Source organism: Nyctereutes procyonoides, unplaced genomic scaffold (assembly GCF_905146905.1).
Source record: "Nyctereutes procyonoides isolate TBG_1078 unplaced genomic scaffold, NYPRO_anot_genome, whole genome shotgun sequence".
NCBI classification, from domain to species: domain Eukaryota; kingdom Metazoa; phylum Chordata; class Mammalia; order Carnivora; family Canidae; genus Nyctereutes; species Nyctereutes procyonoides.
In genome coordinates this window covers 6,103,978-6,112,368 of record NW_026575035.1, presented here as the reverse complement: position 1 = coordinate 6,112,368, position 8,391 = coordinate 6,103,978, and positions in this window count along the sequence as shown.

Here is an 8,391-nt window from a genome sequence, read left to right as displayed (position 1 = left end):
CATGCTCTTCCAGACAGCTGTGTCTTATTGTCATGTGAATTCCCTCCCATTAGTCTCAAGTTTGTGTCTTCTGGGTTCTCAGAATGCCCTTGCCTTCTCCCTCAATCTATTTAAAAACTGTTTGACTTCATAAGATTTAGCTTTCTAGTCCACCTTTTCCATGAGCTTTTAGGGACCCCTTCAGCTTGCAGACAGGTCTCAGCCAACATGCCTGTTTCATTCAGCGTGTCCTTTAAAGGTAGTCTGCTCTATAGCACCATGATTTGTGGGTGCATCATCTCATCATCTACATAGCCTATTTCTGAATGGCAAGGATAAATGGATTTCCTTGTCTTTTATAAAATCTAGTTCCTCTAGGAGCGCCTGGGTGGCTCAGCTGATTAAGCCTCTGATTCTTGATTTGAGCTCAGGTCATGATCTCAGAGTTGTGAGATCGAGCCCCACATCGGGCTTTGCACAGGGTATAGAGCCTGCTTAAGATTCTCTCTCTCTCTCTCTCTCTCTCTCTCTCTCTCTCTCAACCCATCTCTGAAAACAACAACAGCAACAACACATGGTTCCTCTAATAGGCCAAATAGTCATTCTCAGTATATATTTGAAAAATAAATGCATGAATGACAAAAGATTAGGTTTGAGTACTGTCTCAGGGAACTGCCATCACCTCAAAATGAGATTATGACTTTCTGATAACAATGCTTCTACTGGTGATGTCAAAGGTTGAAGTGGGGGTGTATGCAGGAGTTGAGCGATGTGTTATGATGGCACCTTTCTTCCCCAGAAAGAGCAGCAGAGGGAACCAGGGATGGAGTTACTGTCATGTGGTAAATCTTGGGACTGTAGGAGCAGAGAAATAGAACATGGTTTCAACCACCCATACAGATCTAGTGACCACAACTTTTCCTTTGCAGATGGGATATAAGAGCAACCTCACAGGAAAGGTATAGAGAGGAGAGGAGGAACTAGAGAGTTCATAATCAAAACTGAGGAGAGGCTTGAGGCCAAATACTTTAACTAGAATCTGGATATTTAAGTCTTCCAACCCCAGTAGGGATCAGGGAAGCAAAGTTATTTATAACTGGCTTGTCTTTGGTAACTAAAGCAGTTGTGCCATCTAAAAATACTGATATTTATTGAGCACATATTATGTCTCTGGTATTGCTTAAGGGGCTTAAATATATGTGCAGGTAATTCTATATAATTATGTTAATTTTTCTTCTCTTTTTTTGTTTCAAGTTTCTAATTAAATTCCAGTTAGTTAATATTTAGTGTGATATTAGTTTCAGGAGTAGAATTTAGTGATTCATCACTTACATATAATACCCAGTGTGCATCACAACAATGCTCATTTTAAAGATAAGGAATCTGAGGCACAGAATGGTTAAGCTCCTTGTTCAAGGTCAAACAGCTAGTAACTGGAAGAGGCAGCATGGGAACCCAGATAGAATAGAAAATGTTTGCTTTGAATGTAGATTTTAAATGTATTGGAACTAATTACAGAAAACATGGTATTAATAAGTGACAATGAGGTAGTAACCTACTTTTCCTCAGAATTTTCTATCTGATTTCACTAGATTCCATGATTAAATGTCAAACTATAAAAATTAGTTATAGGCAAAACTGGTGGCAGTTAGAATTCTGAAAATACCCAGACAATTTTTTTGTTAATGTTTTGGGTTTGGCAAAATCTCCTAACACATTTTGCCAAGCCGTTAGCTTCTTAATTTTTAAATCCCCAAGTACTTCAAGGGAAATATAATACATTTCTGATTCATTTACACTTAACTCATCAAAACCAAGGTTTAAGAGTTATCTTAGGGCCAACAGCTCTTTTTCCCTCTGAGGAAGTCATGTTTCACTGACATCCAACTGCACCCATCACACAAAGCTCAAGATCTCTCTTACTATTCAGCAAAGCTAAAACAAATCTAAAACTAAAAAGCCAATCAACAACAGCATTAATCTACAGTGGGCATAGTTGGGGGAAACTATAAATGGGCTGTGGCTTTGTTTGAACTGATGACCTCTGGTGTATTTTGGTTATGTAAGAAAAAAAAAAACAGTGACAAAAAGGAAATATACAAAAAAAAAATTTCATACAAATCATTTGTGTCCACATCTCCCTGAAATATAGTCAATTATAAGGTATCTAAAGTGTCCGAAATCAAACTCTTTAAAATACAAACAAATAAAACAACAAATATTTCTTAAAATTGCCTAAAGTTGTAAAAAGAAAAAAATATATTCTTTTCACATTTAGGGGCTCAACAATGGTGTCAGGTTCTAAGTATTCCAAGAATTTTGATTGATCGCTATCTTCCTTTATTATAAAAAAGATTTTATTTATTTATTTATTTGTTTTGTTTGTTTGTTTGTTTATTTGAGAGAGAAAGAGAGCATGAGCAGGGTAGCGGAGCACAGAGTCTGGAGAAGCAGACTCCCCGTTGGGAAGAGAGCCCAATATGGGTCTGGATCCCAGGACCCTGAGATCATGACCTGAGCCTAAGGCAGATGCTTAACAGACTGAACCACTTAGGCGCCCGGATTGCTATCTTTCTTCATGATTTCATTTTAAAGGGGCAGCTTTCAGGTCCTTGTTCAATTTGTCTCCGTCACCTAGTGAAGGATCTCTTGGTTGCTTCCAAGTTTTGGCAATTATGAATAAAGCTGCTATAAACATTCATGCGCAGGCTTTTAAGTGGACGTAAGTTTTCAATTCAAATACCTTGGAGAGTGATTACTGGGTCATATGGTGAGAATATGTTTACTTTTGTAAGAAACTGCCAAAATGTCTGCCAAAGTGCCTCCTTTCCTTTATAATAGCTACTTATTAAATGTCATCTTAAATCACTTTTAATATGGAAATTAGAAATTGCTCAATTGAGTGTATTTTTCTTTGTTAATTGCACAATTATCTGTGACACAATGGTGGTGATGCATGAACAGCCCCTCCCCTAATCCCATCCTCCTTTTCCCGTTTCCCAAGCTTTCCTGCACCACATCTGGAAAGTTAGCACATGTCTTAAACTAGCTGCTTACAATTAGGTAGAAGAAAGGATACAAGTGGAACCCTCTCTCATAGCTGATTAATTTTCAATTTAATAGCCGCTTGATTTGACTTACAGTTGCAGGATATATTATAACTATTGAACTATTCACATTTTGTCTGTTGAGCTTGCCAAAGCAACTGTGCTTATTCAACATTGGCTCGACAGCTACCTCCTGATATCCTATATTACGTCAAACGCTGTAAATTGATTCATCCTTTGACTCATGAGACCAAATGCTGGATTTTTGTAGGACTCTTTGTTAGTCCCCTACAAAGCAAAATAAGAGTTATCCTAAATAGGGATGCAGCTTACTTCACCAATTCAAAACGTAGTATTTTCGATTCTCCCATGAGCGTCAATGCACTGTACTTAACATATGAACAAAAGGATTTCTGGTCTGGGTTCCACCCTCACTGCTCACACAGCACGCCATGTGGTTTTCCCAGTGGTGAGAACATGTGGAAGGGCGTGTGTTTTCTTGTTGAAACTCCTTCCATCCTACTGTAGTTTCCCTTCCTCTGGCCATTCATCTGTGATATTTGTTGGCCCCTCTTCCTCCAACTGCTGTTTCATTGCTGTGTTCCTCATATTTCCTGTGTTAATATTTCTATTCTCTTTAGTGATCTTACCCATTCCTCCAAATTCTCCTACTTTGAAAAAAATAACACTAATGTCTTAAAAATATTTTATTTATTTATTCATGAGCAACACAGAGAAAGAGGCCTAGACATAGACAGAGGGAGAAGCAGGCTCCCCACGAGGATCCTGATATGGTACTCCATCCCAGGACATAAGATCACAACCTGAGCTGAAGGCAGACGCTCAACCACTGAGCAATCCAGGTGCCCCAAAAACCACTTTTTAAGTCCAGTCTCTCTTTCTTTTCATTAGACAGGAATTGCATCTGCTTAATGAAAATATATCCCTGGAGGCAGCACAGATTTAGCAGGTCTAAAACTTTAACTCATTACCTTTCTCCAGTGACTCCTTCCTTCCTCCCTTGCTCTCTTCCTTCTCTTTGCTTCTTTGTTTTCTTTTTCTTTGTTTAAATAGATAATTCGTGAGCACATTAAGAACAAAATTAAACAATATAAAATAATTCTTCAGAGGCAGTAGTCCTTGCCCGTTACTTGTGTATCATCTTACGGACATTCAATGCAAATAAAAGAATGCATGTATGATTGTGTTGTCCATTTCTGGCACAAGCAATAACATGTGCAGACTATTCTGCATCTTGCTTTTTCTCTTTTAATGTATTTGAAAGTCAGTCCCCACCAATAACACAGAACTGACTCGTTGCTTTTAATGGATATAAAATGTACACATTCTGTGAATTTACATACTTTAACTTATTGATGGACATTTCAGTTGTGTCTGATTTTTATTACCTTAAAAATGCTAAGATGAATTTTGAAATGCATTCTGTGCATTTATCTGTAGGTTTAAAGTATAAAAAGTAAAATTATTAAATCAAAGGGAAAATGCATTAAAATTTTTATTGGATACTGCTAAATTTATCTCTAATTCACATCCACACCCTGGCCAGAATACTATTTTTTATCAATAATTTTCAGTTTTTGCCTATTTGATCAGAAAAAAATGATGCCTCAATATAGATTAAATTGTATTTTTCATTTCATGGGTGGTTTTTAACATAAATTGAAAATAATCTCAAGTGTTTACCCATTTTCCTATTTGCTTCTTGGTTTTTTGCTTCCACATTTGGATAATCTCTTGATTATTAAATATATTAGCTCCTTGTCTGTAACACCTATTAAAAATTGCTCTTTTCACAGTGTTTATTTTTAGTTCTTTTTAGTATTGTTTTCAAGCAGAACCTCCTAAATTTCTATGACATAAAATTAATTTGGGGCTATATTTTAATTGCTTTTTGTGCCAATGTTGTACTGAATTTATAAAATCTGTGAATATTTTCCTTTCTTGCAATACTCTGAAATGATAATAAATAAAGCTTCAATAGGAAATATATATTTTGCCATTTGGGCTTATTATGTTTTGTGTGAGGAGCAGGGCTTTCAATATTTTTTTCTGCAGCTATTATAGCTTTCCATTTTCTAGCTCTTCTCAGGTAGATTTCATAGAAAAAATTAACTTTAATTAGATTTTTAAATATAATTGCATAACTTTAAGCAAGATAATATGTTATACTTCCTTTAATTCCCAAGTATCTGTAATTATACATTCAGCATGTGCACATGCTGAATTTGTGTAGATTATCTACATTTTTAACATTTTGGCATTTTCAACAAACACTCAGAATTATTATATTATATTTTTGCTGCTTTTTAAATAATTTTATTTTTATCTTCACATATTTCTTCTGTGCTTTGGGTTGATTTTATTATTTTTTTCAAACATGTGGTTGAATTTTTATTCATTTTTATGCATCACTTGTTTATATGAATGATTACAGCTTTTTTTTTAAGATTTTTATTTATTTATTCATTCATGAGAGACATAGGGAGAGAGAGAGAGAGGAAGAGACACAGGCAGAGGGAGAAGCAGGCCCCATACAGGGAGCCCCATGTGGGACTAGATCCCGGGACTCCAGGATCAGGCCCTGGGCTGAAGGCGGCGCTAAACCGCTGAGCTACCAGGGCTGCCCCGATTACAGCTATTAATTTACTCTTAGTTTGCTGTATCCGTTAGGTTTTGAAATGTAGAATTTTCTTTATTGTCAAACTCACTACATTTTTCACTTAGTTTATTTTCACACTGATGCGTTAAGAAAACATTTTTTTTTTAAGTTTCCAGGTGGAAGGTTGTGTCTTGTATGTTTTATCTCATTTTGCTATTAGTTCCTATTTGTATAGATAGATATTTTTTTGGTTAGAAGAATATGCATGCTATCTCTATTCTTTGAAAAAAATTAAATTTGTCTTTATGATCAATTTTTAACTATTTTGTGTAACTACTTAGTCAATTCTGAATTCTCCACCAAAGCTCCTTCTATTTTCCTTCACTAGGGGGTATATAGTGAAACATTGATGTGTTCTGAAATAGCTATGAGTGGAGTATCTAATATGTGTGCCATCATTTGTTTTTGCTGACTTTCAGTAAGGTAAATATCTGTCCTCTAAATTTTAACCACTAGTCTTAGTCCTTAGTGCATTTTATTGATATCCATAGTTTTGGCATGGTATCCACTTGTCAGATTTATGTATCCTGGGGCCTTCCCATTCTCATTAAAGGATATCATTGAAAGTTATCTATTTAGCTATATTTCTGTATCTATATCTATTTCTCTGTTGATAGATATACGTATATATATATATATATATATATATATATATATATATATAGGGAGAGAGAGAGAATATATACTAAAAATTGAAATAAAAACACTGAGTCAGGGATCCCTGGGTGGCGCAGCGGTTTGGCGCCTGCCTTTGGCCCAGGGCGCGATCCTGGAGACCCGGGATCGAATCCCACGTCGGGCTCCCGGTGTATGGAGCCTGCTTCTCCCTCTGCCTGTGTCTCTGCCTCTCTCTCTCTCACTGTGTGCCTATCATAAATAAATAAAACAAAAAAAAAATTAAAAAAAAATATTTAAAAAAAAAAAAAACACTGAGTCAGTGATAAGTAAAGAAAAGTAAATATGGACCCAAGAGACCTAAATATAATAATTAACTATTAATAATTTTGTGCTGAAAACATAGCTTATGTTTTAAGTAGCCATGCAATATGCATAAACAACTCCATAGCTCAAATAAATGAGAGCTAATAAATCCTTAAGAAATAAATTTTGTTCAGTTAGAGAAAAATAAAGAACAATTCTGACAGTTTAAGAGAGAAAAGTATGTTTTTTTCCTATATGTATGCTGAGTTTTTAAAAGGAAAGCCTAGAGTTCAACATGATTGCCAGGGTTGCTAAGTCTGTGGGAGGTGTCTGCAGTGTGGGCTTACGAGTTTCAGCCTATAGTGTAGGGAAAATACTGGAGAATTCAAAAACCCTTTGAGCAAGGTGTGGAAATAGCTTTGAGGGTCAGTAGAGAAGAAATGACCATTCATCGAGGGAGAGGAAGATAAATAACTTGTGGCTCTAGGAAGTGGGGTCTGTAGCAAAACCATGGACATTGGCAGCAAATGCACTAGGGACTGAGGTCACTGTGCAAGACAGTGGGGACAAGTTGAGGTGAGCAAGGACATGTAAGACCATAAAATGAATACAGTTCCCTGGGTGCCAGGAAATTCACAAGCCACCACATCTACCTCTGCTTCCTTACGAGGTATCCTGAACCAAGAACCAAGATCACTCCCTTTTCTTGGTAATAAGAAAAAGAGAAGAGGAAGCTAAAGAAATCCTTAAAGAATCCAAATAGTTACCTAAAGTTGACCGAAATCTATCCGGGTCCAAGTGAGTTACATTAAAATAGCAAGGTTATATTTGCTATACAACTGGAATAGAAGTCTTATAAACCAAGGTGACTTCCATTATGGAGAAACAAAGAAAGTTACTTTTAGCACATCTAAGTTTCTTACTGTGTAATGTATGTGCCCATGCCAGCCCCCCAGGTTTGCCACCTTCCTCAGAGAAACATATGTTCTGTTGATACTTTCAGAGATCCTCAGAAGCAGATTTATGTCTTCTTTTTGTAGTCTCACTATATGGGTCACCAGCGTCTCAACTTCCTTGTTAGAAAGCTTGGAATTACCCAGGACTATGTCCCTCATTCTCTGCATCCAATTTTTCATGGTGTTACTGATTTTATCTTAGAAATATTTCCTGAATTGGATCTTTCTCTGTTTCCACTGTCTCTGTGACTCTCATCATGTCTCAAAACCCTTGCAGGAGCTATTTATTATTCTGCATTCCCAAATTCCTTCTCTTCTATAGTTTGGTGCCAGGTATCTTTCTAAAAAGTAAATTTAATTTTCTTTCTCCTTTGTTTACAAGCCCAGCTAGCTTCTTACTGGCCATAGTGTAGATTAGTTCCAGCAACTAACGGTGATCTTCAAGGCTCATCATCACCTGCTCTGTAGCTAGTCTCTCCCATCAATAACCTTGGATCTTGCTACAGGGAACTTCTCACTGTTTGTTGTCTACAAATCTACTTTCATGACAGCAAAACTGTAAACTCTCTGAGTTCTCCATGGCTAATTGTCTTCCCTGTCTGTTCCATTTATTTGACAGTTATAGTGACTGTATGTTGAAGTTTTATAGCATTTTTAAATTACTTTTTAAGAATTTTTTTATTTTTATCAAAAATTTTATTTTATCAGATATAGACATTTGATTGAAAAAGCAAATATTATCAAAAGGTTTATTATTCAAACTAACAGGAGACAGAGAGCATCCCCACAATCCCACAATCCTGCTCCC